The sequence below is a fragment of the Ambystoma mexicanum genome, chromosome 1q, assembly GCF_040938575.1.
Source record: "Ambystoma mexicanum isolate Mex_15411 chromosome 1q, UKY_AmexF1_1, whole genome shotgun sequence".
Classification (NCBI taxonomy): Eukaryota; Metazoa; Chordata; class Amphibia; order Caudata; family Ambystomatidae; genus Ambystoma; species Ambystoma mexicanum.
The window spans coordinates 648,669,874-648,691,069 of NC_090922.1; positions in this window are offsets into that span (position 1 = coordinate 648,669,874).

Consider the following 21,196-nt stretch of genomic DNA (forward strand, 5'->3'; position numbering starts at 1 on the left):
TTGATTGATTGCAGATATTACAAATGACGATTATAACTACTGTTAATTCAAATTCAAAAACAAAAGAGAGAAAAACACAAACCTAACCTACAGTTAATATACATGCTTGTTCGAAAGTCATATTGACGCAAAGAGATAGACGACAGTCAGAGGCCAGGGAATCAGCATCCTGTGTCTTGGAACAGTGCTGCATGGGAGATTCCCACACAAACATGTTTTCACATTAGAGACCTGGTGCAGGACAATCCCTTCACTGAGGAGTGTGATTAACATCCTCTAGGTATCCCACTCCCATGGCTTGGTGGCATGTCAAACAGAAAGAATAAGGCATTTCAGTAGTAGAACTTCTACAAAACTGATATTGGCCTTGAAGCACTTAAAAATAGGTGAGAGATTGGTAATTGCATCATTACTGTTGGGTCAATTCAGAACACAGTAACTATTTCAAAAGGCCTGATGAGACCTGACAGCACCCAATTCTAAGTGGAGAACAACTAATAGCACACCATGCCACAAAAAAAGCTCACCTTTGGTCCTAACCCAACATTGGGATGCCAGAAGCTTGCCAGATGCGGATGAGATCTCAGAAAATGAAGGTAAATTTGACTCCAAAGAACAAAAAAATCTGAGCAGCTCTGCAGCAGAACTGCCCTCTAAGTGCACTATTAGGTATCTCTTTCCGGTCTCTTACCTTATGGCAAACGATTGTATTTTACATTTTTGCTGCCATTGTAAGCAGTTGATACTGCATGGGGGTACACCACTGGCTGTTGTGTTCTACCCATTACAGTCCTTCGCGTTACAAGTGTTGCATTTGTGTTCTATTGGCATCGGAAGAGTTTAATACTGATTGGGGCTACACTACTGTCCCTCATGCTCTCCCTCTTTGTGAGGCCCATGGTGTATGTCCCTTTTCTTTACACCTCAGCCAGTGTTGGATGTCGTCTTGAATGAGAAATTCCCACAGAATGACACCAATTAGCGGGAGAAAGATTAGGTTGCAGGCCAAGCAGCCTATGATCTTAGAAATGAGCTGGATTCCCAAGGAGTGAATCTTGATGATGAGGATGATGTTCAGCAAGTATAGGGATAACAGTGATATGAAGAAGAATGGCCACCAGAAAGCTGAGCACCTGCAGTGTTGCCTCGGTACACTGCACTCCTCGATGCAGAGGATTTACTCAGAATTACACACCCAAAAGCAATATTTGTTCCTCCTAAGGAACAATGCACCACTGCCGAGGAGAATGGTGCAAAAGGATCATGAGGTCTGACTGTGATAGATTTTCAACGTACAATCAAGAAACTGCCCCAACCTGAAAAACCGATGACCAAGACACATACCACGACATTCCAACAGTTGCGTCCCTGCACCATTCGAGGGCACGGACAGCAATCTTGGGTCTGCCAAACACACGCTGACTTGTTATGCAGCAAGGTGCCTGATAGGGGGCGGGTGGATAGACTTGAAAAGAGACCAGAGTAGCTGTTATTCTTTGATGGTCTGAGTATTGACCCTGTCCATGTAGCTAATTATTAGTATTTTGTTTGTAAACAAATGGTACTAGCTGGTAAAGGGCTAAGAACCTGGGCACTCTAAAGCCTGAAGGAACTATTTCAAGCCATCAGTTCTCATGGCAAGAGACTTCCTCTCTGAGGACAAGGGAGAACATCTCAGGAGAATGAGGTATAATTCTCCTGAGATGTTCTCTCCCTACACAGCTTCATACTGTAGGAACCCCAATAACCTACCTTCTACTTCCCTGTATCTTTGAAAGTCTTTAGGTCTGACACCTATTTAGATGAAAACATACTGTGAACTATCCAAGGGAGATGTATAGGTCAAGTAATGGGACCAGGAGGAGGTGCAAAAGCATGACGAGTACTCCGTTGAATCGAGCAACTGCTCTAGTGTTCCATGGGGAAGTGTTCAGTGGAGTCTTGTGGAACAGCTAAAACTAATAAGGAACTCTAGAGAGAGAGACACAGGAAGAGCTACAGCCCACCAGCACGAGGGATGGCCAACCCCAGGAGATCCGAAGGAGATGTAGAGATGGCAGTGCATCAGAAGGAAGTCTACTACCTGTGTCTTGAGAGAGGCAGCAGGACTCCTTGCCCAGGTGATGTGAAGAAGACTGGAGAAGTGTCTGGAAGCAGGATAACGGTAGCGAAGCCTCGAGACAACAGACTGAGCGGTTGCATAATGGCGCACATACCATCCAGCTGAGACTGGTGGAAGTCAACGTGGGGTGAAAGCCGGAGATGCCAGCAAAGCCTGCACGGTCCAGTGGAAGAAGGTAAGACCCTCAGAGAAACAGGCTGAGCTTTCCCAGTGCCAACAAGGTACCAGGAATGTGTCAGATACCACTGGGGGTGTGAAGGTGTGTGAAGTGAATACCCTGCACCGGCATCAAGAGAAAGACACAAATGTTCTTTCTTGTGGCAGTACTTGGCAGGTTAGTGAATCAAGTCCGCCGAACCAAAGAAGAAGAGAGACCACAAACAGAAAGTGACGCAAGTTATCTTTCTTGTGGCAGTACTAGATTGAGAAGAGGATGAAGCAAGCTGAACCAAAGAAGGAAAGCAACCAGGGTCTGGGACCGACAAGCAGAGAGGGAGACGAGTCATCTCCTTCATTGCCGTACTCGGTAAAGAGGTATACCACGTAAGGCAAATTGTAAATGAAGAGAAGTCAAGGTTGGGGACCCTCCCTACATTTGAAACAGTAAATCCAAATATACAATCAAATCAGATGAAGACCAGGGGAAGTGAGTCATTCCCCCTTGTTGTGAGGAGTCGACAACAAAATACCAGGACAAGGGAGTCATTCTTCTGGTAGCCCTAGCGGGGAGTAAGGGTCAAATGGTCTTTAGCCTGTGGAAGTAAAGCATCCAACCAAGAAAAGGGAGGATCCAGCAACCTTTGACACAGTGAACCACCAGATAATGGCACAACAGATTGGGCACGTTGGAAAAGTGTCCGAACAGGTGGTAAACTGGTTTGAATCATTTCACAAAGATAGATCTCAGAGGGTAATACTGGATGGCTTCACCTCATAAATGGTGGAGCTGGAATGTGGGGTACCGCAAGGTTCCTCTCTAGCCCCCCTTATCTTTACCCTGTACTTCCGTCCGGTCTTCAAGATATTTGATAAGTATGGCTTGCGATTTCACTCATATGCAGATGACATGCAGCTGTACATTGAAATTCAGAATATTGAGGATGCTTTTGAGAGAATTAGTGAGTGCATGGAAGAACATTATGAGTGGATGACTAATAACCATCGACAGTTCATTGCAGCCAAGCAGAAATCATATTGTTTGGCCCATAGCACAAAATGTTGTTAGAGAGACAGAGCCCTCCCCCACCGCCGTTGATCCTAGGGGAACAATTGCAGTATGCCAAAAAAATCAAAAAATTAGGCTGCTGGTGGCAGGAGAACCTGAGCAGTGTGACCCAGGTGGGGGCAAAGGTGAAAGCAGTCCATTATGTGCTGCAATCACTAAAAGATGTGCTCTCTTATATTCTGACAGAAAAGAGGGCAATTGTGGTGGGGGCAATGATTAACCCCCATTTGGATTATTGGACCAGTCTGTTAGCGGGTATGCCTCAAAAACAAATGGCCAGACTTCAAAGAGCTCAGAATGCAGCAGTCAGAGTAATAGGAAATCTCGGGAAACGGGACCATGTATCATCAATACGGAGATCCCTCCACTGGCTGATGGTGGAGGATAGAATCAACTTCAAAATGGCCTGTATAGTTTTTAAAATGCCTGAGAGGGCTTGCACCCGATTACCTGGCTGACAAGATCATGCTATACCATCCAAGAAGAAATCTACGTTCGTAAGATACATACTTGACCTATGTTCCACAGACCAAATGTGTCTCGAGAGGAGACATAAACTTTGGAGTTTTCGGCCCAAAATCTGGAACCAACTCCCGTTGGAGATCAAAGTGTGTGAAACTTTAGATCTATTCAATAAGAGACTGAAAATGTTCCTATTTAATTTTAAAAAATGATAGTCAAATATAACAAAACTCCTGCTGTTTGTCTTTCTGAATTCATGTTTAGTGGTTATCTGCGCCCGAATACGGTTTACTCTGTCTGGGGCACGTAATAAATTAATCAAAATCAAAAATCAAATCAAATTATGTTGGCCAATCCAAAGACTAAAATTGGTGACTAGTGAAAGCAAAGTGAAAAGCCAGGGGAAGGGAGTCATTCCCCCTGGTGGTGTTGAATTGTGCCACCAAGTGAAAAGAGACCAGGGGAAGAGAGACATTCCCCCTTGTTGTGGTGAATTCTGAAATCAAGATACCAGGGCAAGGGTTTCATTCCCCCGGGTTGAGTTGAACTGGCAAATCAAGACACCAGGAAAAGGGAGTCATTTTCCTAGTTACCAAAGCTGAACTGACTATTCTGATTCAAACTGTTAAAAGATAAGCAGTGTGCCTGACAGAAGTGCTGGAACTTTGTCTTTTGTGTTGGAAAGCAAGTTTGACTCGGGGAAGGGAGTCATTCCCATGAGAAGAAGCCAAGACCTGGAAGTGAACTTGTATCCCCAGTCCAGGAGAAGGGAGACATACTTCTGTACCAAGAAAGTCTACTTTATCTCTAGTTTAAATTTGAGTGTAATGGACAGAAGCAGGGATTGACACAGGATGGTGGACTATTGATTTATACAGACATTCTGACAAGACCATTAGTGTTTTAGTTGAGGCAAGGAAACCACTCTTATTGGTAGGGAAAGTTAGGTTTTCTCTTTATTTATCTGACTAAAAAAGTCAATAGCAATCACCATGCCACCTGTGTGTCAGTCTCCTCCTTGTGCACCCTTACAGAAGTGAGTACCCAAGATCACTTGACAACCAATTCTGTAACCTCAAAACCCACAGAAGTGCATACAAGTTGCTGCATAACCTGGCATATCATCATAAATCAACATGTGATCAGCTCTGCTGCAATGTGAAGAGAATAAACATATGCCCTTAGTTTCTCTTTCAGCCTATTTACAATGCAAACAATAAATACATCAACCAGAATTCATCAGACAAAGACTCTTATTTTATTTTTATTTAATGTGATCATTTATAGCGGCATCCTAGCTCGAGAACAGCAGAGTGCTCTACAGCACGTGGAAACCAGTGTTGAGCAAGGTCGTTTTTGATAGTAGCGTGCTACTGCTGGAAAAAGGGTGGACAATGTGGATTTGGTCATATGGGATTTATTTATGAAAGAACCATATTTTGGGAGTGTTGCAGAACTCTCAAAGTGGGGGCATTCCAAGCCTGCAGCGGGATTGAGTTCCAGAAGGTAGGTGCATGGCAGAAGAACTGTTGGGGGGGTTTTCTCTGCGGGCTAGCTTTGATTCCGATTTTCTGATGGCTTTGCTTCGGGAGGCGCAAGAGCCTCCAGAGGTGTTGAGTTTAGGTTCCAGGTATGTTGGTGTGCCATTTAAGACTGCTTTGTAGAATATGCAAAAGCATCCTTGCGAGAATCCTGGTGAGCAGGGGGCCCCATTAAAGCTCACCGTGGAAAGAGTAAGGATGCCAGATCTGTGGGCCCGCCTGAAGAGGTGTGGTGGAGAACTTTTAAGGGGACAGGTGTGTGGCTAAGGGCCCAGTTAGGAGCCCCCCCACCCCATGTGGAAGAACACAAGAATCTGAAACTCTGTGTGAAAGTTGTACGGAGGAATTAAGGGTGTGAATTTTGCAGAGTTTGGAAATCTGTAACCAGTACATTTGGACTTTCTTTGCTTTGTGCTTTTGGTTGGTGAAGCTGCGATTGACCATCAATCCTAGGGATTTTCTGAGTCTCACCGATGCAGGTGGATCCTTCCCACTTGCATATTATCAAGTCACCTTTGGACATATTGCTTATTGGCAGCGGGAGCGATGAGGACAAATTGTGAGGTTTAGCTTAAGGTAGCCATTCGACATCCAGGTTTTGGAATGTGGTAAAGCACTCATGCAGGAGAGTGAAATCCTCGGGTCTTTGACCTTGACGTTCAACTGGGTGTATTCAGTATACTGATGAATGGCTGTATTTGGGTATTTTAGGAAAATGTACAGAGGTTCCATATAGAGTTTAAAGATGATTAGGGAGAGGATGGAACATTGGGCACCCACTCATATTACTAGGAGTCATTTGGATCTGAAGAGACCCTTCTGTACAGATTGGGATCTGCCGTATAGGTAGAAGGTGAACCATTTTAGGGCAACACCAGAGAAGGCCATCCTGTTGGTGAGGAGGCTGACGGTACTGAATGCAGGTGAGAGGTTTAAGAGAACTAGGCTGCACAAGTCATCCATTTTGATTAATTGCAATGCGTCATAAACAACCTGGATGGTGGCAGTCTTGGTAATGCATTTGGGGTAGAAACCAGACTGGTTGTCATGTAGGCGGCAGAGTTGTTAGATGTTAGCTAATCGTTGGGTCAATGACAACTCTATCTAAGAGCTTTTTCAGCAGGATATTTCAGCATGAAGAAGGTTGTTAATGCACTGTTGACCTTTCGACCGTTGAGAAAGTTCAGCTGTTTCTAATGTGCGCAACCACCTGCTAAATGCTGGAAACACTTTGACACTGTTGTTGTTGTGAAAGATATGGCCACATGAGCCAAAAGATACTCGCCGTGGATAACGTGTGCTTATGGTATCAATCAGGCTCACCCGAATTCAGCTGCCACACGCTAGCGGTAGGGTGGGAAAGCTCAAGGAGTTGGTATAACACATTCCATTGGTGCAAATTGAGTGTGCCAGCCCTTGCTTTCATATGCCAGCTGTTCTTGACAACAGCTTTACAACTTATGAGGCACAGAGCTCTATGTGGACAACAGCAATGGACGGCACGTACCCACTGAGACTTTCAATCTGTGACTGGACTGTTGGGGAGAAAATGGTCCAATCCCACTCCCCTAGCCTTTCCCGCGGTGAGTAGATCATGTGTAAGCCAATGGGGGGAGAAGCACCCACCCCCATGGCACATCCCCTTATCATATAACATAGAGATTTATATAAATAACGCTGTTCACAGGCCCGAAAACAGATGCCATTTTGCATTGGTGCAGGCGCCATCTTTTTACTAGGCCTAAAAATCATTCCTCTGTAAATTCAGTTCTCCCTTCTCCAGCACCTCGCATGGAGAGCCCACGACACCACCACCCCCTCCCAGCTACGTGCGAGCTTTGTCATCACAGAAGTCCAGACATTTATTGTTGCAATTGTTTAGTATCACTTGCCCAGAATGTGCTCTCCGCAGAGCGTAAGAGCGAAGCAGGCCCCAGCACAAGTGCCCATCCGTCTTCACTAAACTGTTCATGCCCTCTCAACCCCTGCCTTGCCAGACCAGAGCCTACAGTCCATGACCCCACATTCTCTTTTATGTTGATACACATCTGACCTCCTCGTACTGACCATTCCAGAACACCCACCATAGACTTAATCCTGTGCAGCAGTATATTCTCTTCAAATCAACACATGTCTGTTTGTATCATGAGGCATCAGGGAACAAAAATAGAACATCAAACCCCCAGGGGGAGACACCTGGGAGCGAGACCCCGGTATCAATGAAGCCCTGAAAGTAGAGGTTGGAATGCCAATATATTAACCCATTTTCTCTAAGTACCCCCATTCATGCAAGGATTTTATGTTCACCATTATTCTCTTATTATCATTTCCTGTTGTTTAGCTTAGAGGGTTAGAGATGTGTCACATTTGTCCTGACCTTCACAGCGGAGATGAGCCCAACTGACCCAAGGGCCACCAGATCAAATGGGAAGCAGCGGCCAATTGCAGCCTGGCATTTCCTATAGAGCAGACTGTGCCATACGGCCCCTCCAATCCGCACTGTTATTTTGTACCATATACTGTGATGTAATTTATATTGAAAATGCTTCTTATAATGTGCTGCCCGCATACTTTTTGGCACGGTGCTCCCGGGCAGCAGATTTCTTTGCTTGCATGCTTTATTTTATATAAAGTTTGTTATCCTTGCAACTTATCTATTGGTCTCATTCCCCGATAGGGTGTGTTATCATTACTTTTGCATTTTGGGTGGACACGTGTTTGGGTGCCCACTTTCATTTAGTGACCACAACGTGATTTCGTCAACACACCCGTACCTACGGCGAGATCCAGGGCTTCTCCGGCAAGGCCGTCCCCACCTACGGCTGACCAGTCCCCAAAAAACACGTATGCAGAAGAAAAAGGTTCTTGTGGGTTCTGGCTTTTCGAATACCCCGCTGGTCGCCTGAGCCAGGTGCATCTCCCAGGAGAGGCCCAGTTGTTGTGGATAGACCACAAATGGAGGCTGTTGAAACAACACGGGCACGTGAGTATAAATTGCTATGTTAGACAAGGGATTTGTATGATAGTTATTTTGGAGTACTACGTACTAAGAACTCCACATTAATTTACACGTCATAGGATAAACCCCAGGCATTGAATACTCTAGAAGCATTTTGTAAGCATGAGAGAAGGCCAAAGCGCTGAAAAGGCCACACATATTCAGTAGACGTAGGAGAAGACCAAAACACTGAGATCCCCATGTGCATGTACAGTACTAGGGATGGGAGAAGGCAAAACAACTGAGAGCGCTAGGTGCATTAACTGAAGGGAAGTATGAATTATATTAACATGTCTTCATCTCCTTCAGGACCCATATCTGGTAGTGGATGGGTTATGAGATGGAGAAATGTACATCCTGGGTGTTTTTTTACGTTATACAGCAGCAGCCACACCTGTCAACCAGTAGCTACACATCTCTTCCTCTGCAAAGGGCAGAGGCATCTGTCTCATCTGGTACATTGGGAAGAAATGCAATTGTGTGTGTATGTCACCTATAGAGATGCATCTAGTGCCAGAGGAGGGAGTCCAAGAGGAGGAGGAAGTTGATCCACCAACAGACATGGTGTAGGAGGGTGAATATATAACATCAGCTCTACAACAAAGAGGGCAATCTACTTATCAGAAAGTAAAGGTGATTCCTGAAAATTCCCCAACTCTGATTGCCTTGGAAACAGATGATAATGCAGACCATGACAAAGATTGTGCTCCATCCTCTGATTCAATATTGTGAACCAGACACCTCAGGTTTTGACAATGCCACTGATAGCGAGGGAGAACTAGAGACAAAAGAAGAGTGTGAATGCATTGGTGAGCCCATGCAACTGTCAGGTGCAAGAACTGTCCACAGGAAGCAAGCTTCAGATACTCCACTGCATCAGTGTACAGCCGTTAACAATAACAATCTGAAAACAAATGCAATATAATCTGCTCCTCAGTCAACACCACCTACAAAACATCCAGTGCAAAGTAAATGGAGCATACCCCAAGATGGAGGACAGTTAAACAACAACCTCAGCGCTTATCTCTTCTCACATCACAGACATCTCTATGAAGTCCCAGGTACTCTTCGTTTTCTCACTTTCCCCCACTTTCCCCCAGATGCTCACTGTCTCCAGAGCCCATGTTCTCCCTAGGCTGGACTGCTGCAACATCCTCTTTCTAAATCTACCTGTCTCCACTCTTCACCCTCTGCAACTAATCAGGACTGCAAGACTTGTCCTTGGCCTCAAGTCCAGGGATCGTATCTCTCCAGCCCTGAAATCTCCCCACTGGCTCCTGGGGGCTGCAAGGATCAGGTCCAAGACTCACTGCATTGTCCACAAGGCTTTCTGGGGCCGAGGACCACACTACATCCAATTCTCTCTTCCTAAGCACTTTCCTTCCTGAGCCCTTCACTCATCCACCTCCATCTCTCTGAAAGTCAGAAGTTTCTCCAGGCCGAGAGTGGGGGACAAATCTCTCTCCTCTGGGACAGTCTTCCTGCTTCTCTCAAATGTGAGCAGGACCACCTAAATTTCCAGAAGCAACTCAAGAACTTTCTTTTCTCTTCTACTTTCTCTCTCTCCCTCTCTCTCTCTCTCTCTCTCTCTCTCTCCCTCTCTATCTCTCTCTCTCTCCCTCTTTCTCTCTATCTCTCTCTCTTCCCTGCTGATATACTTGTCTGCTGTGTTAACTGGTTACCTGGCCACCCTCTGATTCTTAATGGGCATCAGACTCCAACACGAGCAGTTGCCCCCTTGCATTGCCTTCGGGCTTATCGTGCACTTAAGGACTGGTCTGCAACCATACAATCCCCTGCCTCCTAGTGCTTACTCTGAGCCTGCAACAACCCCGGCAGCACTTACTAAAGCTTTGCCCTATTGCACTTTCCCTCCCCTTGGCACTTCTCCTCTCCCTTTCCCCTGCACTTGCACAATCTGAATGACACAAGACCTAGTAAGACTGTTTGTTTTTTTCTCCCTTTGTCTCCACCTCCTTGTCTTGTCGCACCTAGAAACACTTGTGAACTGGCATATTATAAATGACTTACATCATGCCATATGCTAGAAAAGCGACAAGCACATCTTGCAACATGTCATACATGCCATTAAAGTATCTTTTGTGGAAAGTCAGGTAGCAAGTTCAGCATATCTTCCCTGTGGTCCCAATGAGATGGATTGGTCTTCATGGTTGATGTAAGGAAAGGGGGACAGGCCTCCTTCCAACACCCGCATCTGCATGCCTTTGGACTATCTGAACCACCATCCCACAATACTATACTGCAGAATAGATTTTCATAAGCCCTGTTGTCACCATCTTTACCTGCAGAACACACAGCAGGCAGCCAACTAATTTAACTCTAAATTCACCATCCCATCATTTCTGACACTTTTGAGTTTGACACGAGTCATCACAAAAGACACAAAATTCTCAGAATATTCAATGACAATCTTGGTGTAATGTTGGCAATATATGCACTGTCCTATTCCTTTCTAGAATATCAGGGATTCAGACAGCTCCTTGGAATTGTTGGTCCCCATTGGCAAATTCCAAGTCAACACTATGCATGCAAACCTCAGTACCACACCACTACAAACCATGCTGTGGAAGTAGTGGGCATGATTCTTGGCCACTGTCAAGGTGGGGAATCCCACCTGACAATGGGCATGTGCATCAGGGATCAAGACAGATGATGTCATGGTCATCACTGGACATTGACCCATTTTCCCCATACTGCTTGTCAGAAAATTCATCCAATCCAAGTAATGAATATTGCACAATGTGAAATGTTAGTGGTTAAATATAGACAGGACCCATCAAGGACTATTTCCTCAATGTAATATTGACATTTTAAACCACATGAAGGAACTGTTTTCCATGTTAGGTTTTTGCAACCTGCCCACATGCCCTGCCCACAATAAGGGCAGGATCAATAATTGGGTTTTCTTGAGGAACATCTCTCTTGAGAACGCAATACTTCTCAAGCTATTATGGTCTGATCACTCAGCTATTTTCAACATACCTAGGATCGTTACTATGAACACCACTAATAAAGACAACATTTGGATTACATATGGAAACAAACAATGCTATCTCCAGGTTTGGCTAAGCTGTCTGAATCATTGGCCAATCTGACCGATGCTGACCTTATGTGCATCCTATATAGCTAGTCTATAACTGGTCTTGTCAACAGTATTGCCCCAGCTATTTGTTTGTTTGTTTATTTATTTATTTATTTATTTATGTATTTATACAGGAAGGAACAATGATCTTTTGATCACAAAAGAATATAAATAGATATGAAATAAGATTTGACGGGAAGCAGCAAGCTCCCTGAAATGGGGTGAGTTTGCGTGACATTCTGGCCAGGTTGTGGGGGAGTAAATTGAACAGTCACCACCGGGGACAATACATGGGTGGACATATATAGATTAAGGACAACCAACTTTAGACATTTTTAAGTGCAAGTAGGCAGTACGGCCAGCTGTGTTAGGGATGTGACCATGATGGATGAAGTGCTAAAGTAGTGGCAGCAGAAAGTGAGGGACAGAGGCAGTGGTAAAGACGTAGGGAAATGTTAGCTAGAAGGCAGATGAGATGTAGGTTCAAACTAAACTTGTAACATTGAGAACATGTATAGAGAAATGGTATACCACAAATCTTTCCTTTCTCAAAATATTGCTTCGGAAATCACAGCAAATTTGGAGAATAGATCCTAATAAGGAGAACACCCTGAAGTATGCCTTACAACGCTCCAAATATAAAGAGGCTATTTTAGAAAGTAAGCATAAGTATTATACGACTCAAATTAACCTAGCCACTAACTCCAACCAGAAAATTGTTTGACAACTTAAATTCTTTAAGTCGTCCAATGGCACAGCTGTCACGTTTGCTGGGAGCAAGCGGATTTTCTTCTAAGTCTGATATATCAATGTCCACCTCCCCTTTCTCCTCACCTGTCTGTTCCGGGACGAGTTCTCGTCTGGAGGTCTTGTTCTTGGGTCTTTTCTTCTTTGTGAAGAGATACGGCCGTCCGCGGGAAGAAGCCACCCTGATTCCCTGATAAACAGGGAAGCAGCTGGCCCCCGTCCCGCAGGAACCAATATGAGAGGAAAAAAGCAGCCGCTTAAAAAAACCTCTCTACGGATGTAGCTGGTACTGATGCTGTTCAGGAAGCGATGACCAGTTTCGTCCGGAATTGCAGGAAAGAGCAGGAGCAGTAGATATGAAGGTAAGTTTCTCAATGCCGCAGGAAACCGGAGAGTCCGGATTGCAGAGATGCTGGTACTGAGCAAGGAGCAGTGCAAAGGACTGGAAAGGAAGCACCGGCAGGAACCAGGGACGCGGTCCGAGAGAAAAGAAGGAGAGGAGAGACCCAATACGGTAAGGGAACCGTAAGGACGGGATAACAGGGAAGGGGAAGGGAGGAGGAGAAAGCTAGGAGGGAAGAAACCGCGTGAGAAACAGCGGAAAAACAACAGGTACGAAGCAAGGTACGAAGTAGCAGGGCAACAAGGCAAAAGGAAACAAAGTTGTAACGCACAGAGCCCCGAGAAGGGCGTGGCTAAATACGGAAACAAGAGAAAAAGACTAGACCGTCAAACCAGAAAGTGAAAGGAAAAAACACAGGACAGTTTAATGGCGCCGCCAACGCCAAGCCTTCCATAGCAGCCAGCGACCACCAAAAGACGGCGGGATGACAACAGCACCCTTGGAGCCCTCTGAGGAATGCTGTAAATCTATTCAGGAGTATTTCAGAAATAAGGATGGTAGGACTCGTTTCAACCTGTGAAATGCCCACCTCTCTCTCTTGTAGAGGATGTTAATAATATTCCATCAGATTTCATTGTCTATTCTAACTGGCCCTGCCCAGCAGATAATGGCCTTAGTTTTATCAGTCTTTCTTGCTGGCCAGTCTAAAACCCTCTTCCTGCCCAGGGGACCCCTGCCCCCTTATGATTATTACAAATAATGCAGATATGTTGAGCCTGGCCTTCACTACACTAATTAACTTATGTTATTAGTCCTAATACATGTTTTTATTTTTAAAACCTTTATTTTTGGTATATTCAACTGATTATACATAATCAAGGAAATTACAACATGAATAAACATGGAAATAAAATGTGCCTCGTATACCGCATCTCTCCCACCACCCCGATCCCCGAGGATGCACCCGTGCAAGAGTTTAGTAGTTATTATCCGTTCATCGCCAATCATTGGCTGGACTGAGTGCTTGGGTTATTTTGTTGCAGTTCTGGGGATGTTTCCCTTGAAGAGTCACTGTTCTCGGTGGACATCAAGCAGGCCATCTAGGGGCCCCAGATGTCGGGGCCGAGCACGTAGGGATAATAGCTTCATAAAGTTCGACTCTGTGTCCTGACAGTAGGATATGTCTTTCAACCATTGCTGTGTGGTTGGTGTGGTTCCCTTTCCCCATGAAATTGCAATTCTCCTACGCGCCAGCAGTAGCAGCAACCCTCCAAGTTTGCGTGCGGGGGGGAGGTGTTTGGTGAGTCCCAAGAGTGTGATCTTGGGGTCGGGCTCTATGGGTATGTTTATGATTACGGCTGTCTATTCAAGTATTGTTTTCCAGAATTGTTGAATGGCTGGACAGGACCATGCGAGGAGGACAAAGTCCACCGACGGAGCGCCACAGCGACCGCATGACAGGGATTTGAGGGGTGGTAGTGATGAATTCTGGCGGGGGTATGGTACGCTTGATGGATGAATTTTAGGTGTATTAGTTTATATCTTGTGTTTAGCAATACCTTTTGGGTTTGTGCTAGGATGTATTCCCATTCTTCGTCTGGAATTACCACCTGGAGGGCCCTTTCCCATCTCGCCTTGGGTGTTATCGGGTTCAGGGATGTTTCTGTTAGCAGTGATTTGTATAGTAACAACACTAGTTTACCTTCCCCCTGTGACTGGATAACCCAGTGTAGTAGCTGCCATGTTGCGGGCTGTTGCGAGAACGAGGGTGTTATAGCTTGGACGGAGCGTCTGAGACAGAAATAGATAAATGTATCGAGGGCGGTAGTAGCTCCGCAGGTTTTGGCCTGTTGGGGAGTGAAAAAGTTCCCTTCAAAGAAAAGGTTGCCCATGGTTTTTAGTTTTAGCTTGTCGACCCAGTTTAAATAAACTTTCTCTGTAGTTAGGGGAATTCCAGGAATGCATTTTATCGACAGGAGAGGAGAGAACCTGGTCTGAATGTCACACTTTTGCACAATTTCTTTCCATATTGCTATGGTGGAGAGGACCGTGTTTAGAGTGTTGTGCGGAGTGTGTGTTTGGCTGAAGATAATTTCTCTGAGCAGGTAAGGGAATGCAAGAGCTTGCTCTAGCTGGACGTGGGGCCGTACGAAGTGCGTGGCTTACCAGTGGGCTAGAAATTGGGCTTGGGCCACCCAATAATAACGTTCGAATTCGGGAGTGCCATGCCGCCCTTTTTTACTGATTGGATTAGTGACTTATAGGCGATTCTGGCTGGTTTGCCCGTCCATAGAAGATCTAGGACTAGGCTCCGCAGACGTTGGAGATGTTCCTGGGGCACCAGTAGGGGGAGATTTACAAAGAGATAGAGGAGTTTGGGGAGCATCACCATCTTCACTATCGACACTCGTCCCCAGAGAGTGAGTGCCAGTGACTTCCATCTGTCGATTTTCCCCTGGAGTGTTTGAATTACTCTACCATAGTTGTCTTGAAAGAGAGTTTGGTGGTCCCTGGCCATTTGGATGCCGAAGTATCGGAAGTTTGTGTGTTCCCATTTGAAGCCAAAGTCATATGGGAATTCTTGGGTCTCTGAGGTTAGTGGGAATATAATTGACTTACTGTGGTTGATCTTTAGACCGGAGAAGTTGCTGAATTTGATTATATCACAAATTAATGGGTTCAAGTTTGTTGCCGGGTCTCGTATGTAAAAAGCAATGTCGTCAGCATACAGGGAAATTATTAATTTGTGGGGACCAAAGGTGAGGCCTCTGTGTATGTGTCTGGCTTGGAGGTTGGAGGCGAGGGGTTCCATTACTAGCGCGAAGAGCAAGGCGAATAAGGGGCACCCTTGCCTGGTTCTCCGCTGAAGGTCGATTGCCGTCGATCTGGTTTTCCCCAGATTGTGTGAGCTGGGTTGGTTATACAGGAGGGCAGTTAACTGGATAAATCGTTTGCCGAGACCTATTCATTGGAGGACCTCAAAGAGAAAGGGCCATTCAATGTAGTCAAAAGCTTTTTCGGCGTCGAGGAGGACCGCTGCCGCTTGTTGTAAGGGATCTAGTGCTTCCATGACTCCAACATGCTTCTGATGCCAAATGTTGTATTGCAGCCTGGTATAAATCCGGCCTGGTCTGCGAGCACCAGCGCAGGCATCAGGGGAATGAGTCTGGAGGCCAGGATCTTGGCTAATATTTTATTGTCGAGGTTGATCAATGAGATCAGTCTGTACGAGCCACACTCTTCAGAGGGTTTATTGGCTTTGTGTAGTAGGATCACATTCGCCTCACAGAGGGTCGGGGGCAGTGAACCAATCTCGAGTTCCTCCTCAAAAACCTACAGCAGTAGTGGGGCGAGGATTGGTGCAAATGATTTATAAAACTCGCCAATTAGCCCGTCGGGGCCAGGTGCTTTGGTGCTTGGTAGGTCTTTAATGGCCTGGAGGATTTCCTCAAGTGTGAGGGGTAGGTTTAGAGGTTCCCTCAGCGTGGCGTCCACCCAGTACAGTTCTATATCTTCCAGATATTGCTTTAGTTCCTCTTGAGTGGTGGTGTGGTTGGCCTTGTATAGGTTTTGATAGAAGGCTCAGAATATTTCGGCTATTTCTTTGTCTGTATGCACTAGGGTGCCCTGAGGATTTCGGATTTGCTCTATCTGTGTTGGTTTTTGGTCCGCTGCTATCAGTCTCGCGAGGAGAGCACATGGTTTCTGCCCTTCTCCATATTGGCGGATGCGGTGGCCCTGTGATAGAAATTTTAGTTCACGGTCCGCTGTCGCTCTGAACTTGTCTAGCTCTTTCTTCAATGATGCCAGCACGTGTGGTTCTGGTGCTGTGGTCTGCAAGTGCTCAAGCTCCTTTAGTCAGGCCTCGCTTGAGGTCAGTTCACGTCTTATGAGTTTGAGAATACCCTGTTCTTTGGTTAGGCAGATCCCTCTGACATAACATTTCAAGGATTCCCACAGGGTTCGGCAGATGCCACCGAACCCTGGTTGAGTTTGAGGAAGGAGAAAATCTCTGTGCGGAGTTCGTCAGCGAACACCTGGTCTTGTAAGGATCCGGTTTGAATCTCCAGTGTCTTCTCCCAATCTGATGGGTCTGGTGGGGTACACTTGACTGTGATTGCCGAGTGATCTGACATTGATCTAGGCAATATTTGGCTGTCTGACCATTGGACTTGGCTGTGTGCGGAGACCAATATGTAGTCCAGGCGGAAACTGGTCTTGTGGACCCAGAAGTGGAAGGAGTAGTCTCGGGTCTCGCCGTGTTGGCGTCTCCAGATGTCTACCAGGTCCCATGCTTTGCAGATTTCGAGCACCTGGAGGGCTGCTTTAGGGACGGTTGTGGACGATGAGTGGGACCTGTCCCAGTGTGGGTCTAGTGCCGTGTTCATGTCGCCTGCCCATATGATTGTTGCGGACCTCGCTTCTCCCAGGTGCGTCATTACCCAGTCGAAGTTGTTGTACCCGTCTGTGTTTGGCCCGTAGGAGTTTATGATGATGAATTCTGTGTTTTCCAGGGTCGCATGTACCAGAAGCGTCCTTCCTTCCTCATCATTTTTGACTGAGAGTAGTTTGAATTTTAGGGATCTGTGTATTAGGATTGCCACCCCTCTAGCGTGTGAAGAGTATGAGGCGAAGTATCTATGACAACCCCAGTCACGGGCCCAACGGTTTTCCGTTCTGGGGAGGAGGTGGGTTTCCTGAATCAGAGCAATGTCCACTTTGTGTCTCCGGAGGTACTGTGTCATCTTTCTCGTTTTGGTCGGGTTATTGCCCCCTTTAATGTTCCAGGTAGCTAACTTGAATGTTGTTGATGGTAAAATGTTTGGTTACCTTTGGGGCAAAGTGACGGTTGATTGTATCTGGCCAGATTGCTGCGGTGTTGTGTCCAGGTCTCTGCTTTTCTAGTCGAGAGCCAATTTCAGCGCATCCACTGGGTGATCTTGGGCGTAGGCGAGGGGGTGCGGGGCCCAGGTAAGCACACTTCCATAACATTAAACAAATTCCCTCCCAGTCACGGGCAACCCCCAACTTGCCCATCGAATTTCCCCACCCAATTTCCCAAAACATAACGGAGCTGCTCTTGGGGCGCTAGGGAACTTCCAAGGTCAGGCGCACCCTGAAATTCAGCCTGGTTGTAGAGTCCAGGGGCACTTTTGAGTGGCGTAAGGCGGCCTAGAAATGGGCATGAGAGGGCATCATGGCGAGTCTCTTTCAACCCGATCTCTTCTTTGGGGTCTCGGATTGCCGATGGTTTGTTTGCACCCCAGCTTGTCGAGGAATGAATTTGCCTCTTTGGGTGTGTTAAAGAATTGAGATTTGCCCTTGTGTTGAATCCGCAGCTTGGCGGATATAGCATGGAATAGAGCAGTTTGTTGTCCTGTAGCCGACGCTTCACTTCGGTAAATGTTCTGCATAGCGCTTGGACTGACAGGGAGAAGTCGGGGAAGAACTGGATGTCGTCTCCGTTGTGTTGTAGGTTCCCTTTCTCCCTGGCAAGGTGGAGGATCGTGTACCGGTCCTTGAAGTTAAGTAGTTTAGCTATTATTGGGCGAAGAGCTGTCCCGGGGACAGGTTGGCTGGACGGGACCCTGTGGGCTCTTTCCAATACAAATAAGTTGGAGAGCGCAGGGCTTCCAAATAGCTCTTTACATAAGGTTTCCACAAAGTCTTCCATTTTCCTCGTGTTTTGTTGCTCTCTCACCTCTAGGATCCTAAGGTTATTCCGGTGGGATCGCCCTTTCGAGGTCCTCGTTTTTAGCAATGACGACTTTCATTTGGGTTTCTAAAGTTGTCACCTTGGTGGACATGGAGGCCATGTTATCTTCGATATCGGAGATTTGTTGTTCTGCGGTGTCTAGCCTGTCTCCATGCTTATCTAAGCAATGTTGTAGCTGGTCAACTTTTGTAGATAGGGAGTCAAGTTTACTGTCGATATTGCCAATGCTGGCCTTCAATTCAAGGAGGATCTCTCTGATGTCCGTAGTTTGAGCGGGGTTGTCATCTTGAGGCATGGACCCCTACTGGCTCTCCAGTCGATCATTTGCTTTTGGGGTATTGACTATGGCTCCTGACTCAAATGTCAACTTCCTTTGTGATTTGTCAGATTTCCCCATCTTGGTGGCTTTGTTGTTCCCAGACTGATTGTGTTGCACTGTCCGTGGGTTCTCCCCTTATTTCTTTCACCTTAAGGGGGTGATTGGTGGAAATTGTGGCTTGTGAGTTCGCCAAAGGTTCCTTGGCCATGTGAGGCGTCCCCCGGGAGGGGCGGCTATAGTGGGGGGGTCCTCCGTTGGTCAGCAGGTACTCGCCACCTTATGCTGTCCTGCGGTTGGGGGGGAGTTTCCGCTGTTAGCTGCCTTATGCCTCGCTCAGGTGGGTGTTTGTTAGGTGTCGCTCGCCTGGCATAAAGTTGGTGCCCCCGGGCTGGTGATTCTACTGGTGTTCAAGTGGGCCTTGGGTTGCCGCCGTTGTCTGCCCCTGCCGCAGGGGCTGTCTGACTGGGGCGGGGGGGACCCCCTGATGGTGGACTCGGGCTGTGTTGCTGTGCTCTGCCCCGTGTCCGGAGCACAATGTGCCCTATTTTGGAGTTTGCCGGGAGAGGGCTGGCTCACCTGAAGTGTCAACTGCTACCGCCGCCTCTCCACAATGATGTCTGGGTGCCCCGGCAGCGGGGCGAGTCTGCGAGTTGCCCGATCGGTAGATGACTGTGAGGCAGGCCCACGATCCGTGTGCCCCGGGTTCCGGTGTCCAGCGTGTAGCGCCGCCGCTCCACTGGCTGGATTGCTCTGTGGGACCTCCTCGATGCAGGCCGATGCAGGGGCTGCCAGCCGCTGGGTCCGTCTTCGGTCCCACTCATGATCCCTCTGGGCGGTCGCGCGGCAGCCGCAGCTCCCGCGGGGGCCGAGGTCTTCGCGGCCAAGATCTTAGGTGTCGACTCTCGCGGCACGGGCAGCACCAGCGCACCACTCTGCGGCGCTGCCGCGCCCAGGATGCCACCACACGGAGCCGCTCCAGCAGCCCTCGCTCCCCACATGCCCCGAGCCAGCCAGACGGCCACGAGTGACTCCACCGCCACCGATGTTCAACGGGCCAATGCGCCTCACTCAGGGACGTCAGCCCTGTCTTTGGGAGGGGTCGGATGAACCCTCGATGCGTTAATTTTCAAGGATTGATTTGGTGCGCCACCAGAGCTCACACAAGAGTCGTCATCTTGGTCATGCTCTAGCGCCCTCTATATTATTCCTAATACATTGTGTTAAACTTGGGTTACTCCACTTTTAAAGAAGAGTGATTTAGATCCTTCAGTTTGCTCAAGCTACCGACCAATATCCAATGTGCCTTTTTTGTTAAAGTTATTGGACAAAGCGGTGCAATGCAGTTGAGCTCTTTCATTGAACAACACACCTTCCTGTGGGATCGTCAATCTGGGTTTAGGCCAGCCAAAGTACGCTTTTAGATATTATTGATGAGGGTGACTAAGGGCTACTAATGTTTCTTGGATATATCATCCTCCTTCGATACCATGGTACATTCTGTGATAATCAATCACATGAAAGAAACAGATTTCTGAACATGCAACAAAAAGGTTACCCTCCTTCATTACTAATAAATACTTTAGAGTCAAAATTGTCCCTTTTCAATCTCAGGAGGAAATTGTGGAATGTGGTGTCCCAAAAGGATCACGTTTCTTTCCCCTGTTATTTGGTATCAATGTAAAACCTCTTCATGATACCCTGGATAATCTTGACATCACTATCCAAAAGATTGCAAATGATTACCAGCAATGTGTAGGCTTGGCAAAGACCCACAGGTTCACATGATTAAAATGCAAACCATTTTTAATGGAACCTGAACAGTGGATATCAGAAAATTAATTGGGGCTCAAACTGGATAAATAAAACAGAGATCCCACTCGCATCAACCAGCAAACAAAATGCTTCATATTTTTCAAGAATTGACCATCTTAGGCTCTCTGAGATATCATTGCCTCTGCAACAAAAATGCAAAACTGTACATGTTCTCTTTGATTCCAATCTCCCCATGATATGTTATATCAATTCAATAATTAGTTCCTCCAATTATCATCTGATGCTGTGGCACCAACTGAGAGCACTGCTTGAAGAAACTGTTACGCTCACCTGATATCCCAGCGGGCGTCTGGAAGGCTCTGAGACCTGGATGCGTAGTTGCCCCGTGCTGAATAATGAATCTGCAATTACAGAAGGGAGGATTTGTGATAAATGTCTCTAATGGGTGAATCTCCCACCTCCCTCTGACCGAGTCCCTTCCCACTGGCTTCTTTTCTCACCTTAGTTATTTGTAGGGTGAGCTATCCGTCCTGCGTTTCTTGTTCAGAGGCGTTTGACGTTTGTTGGTGAGCTGCCCGTGTTGCTTCACTGGTGCAGTACGCCTTCCTTGGGCCCAGGCCTGCTGTGACCCCGAATCTGCTGGTAGGCAGGTAGGTTTGTTAATTGTAAGTCTTTGTTCTGTTTATGGTGGGAATTCGTTAATGCCTTTATCTCCTTCTTTTCTGGTGCGAAGGTCTTGATGCTGGCATGCCGGATGGAGAGGCACGTTTCTAGGTAAGAGAAAGCGCGAAGCGCAGTGCCTTTATTGTCTTTTAAAGCCAACTTGTGTTTTCTTCTTGTTCTCCTC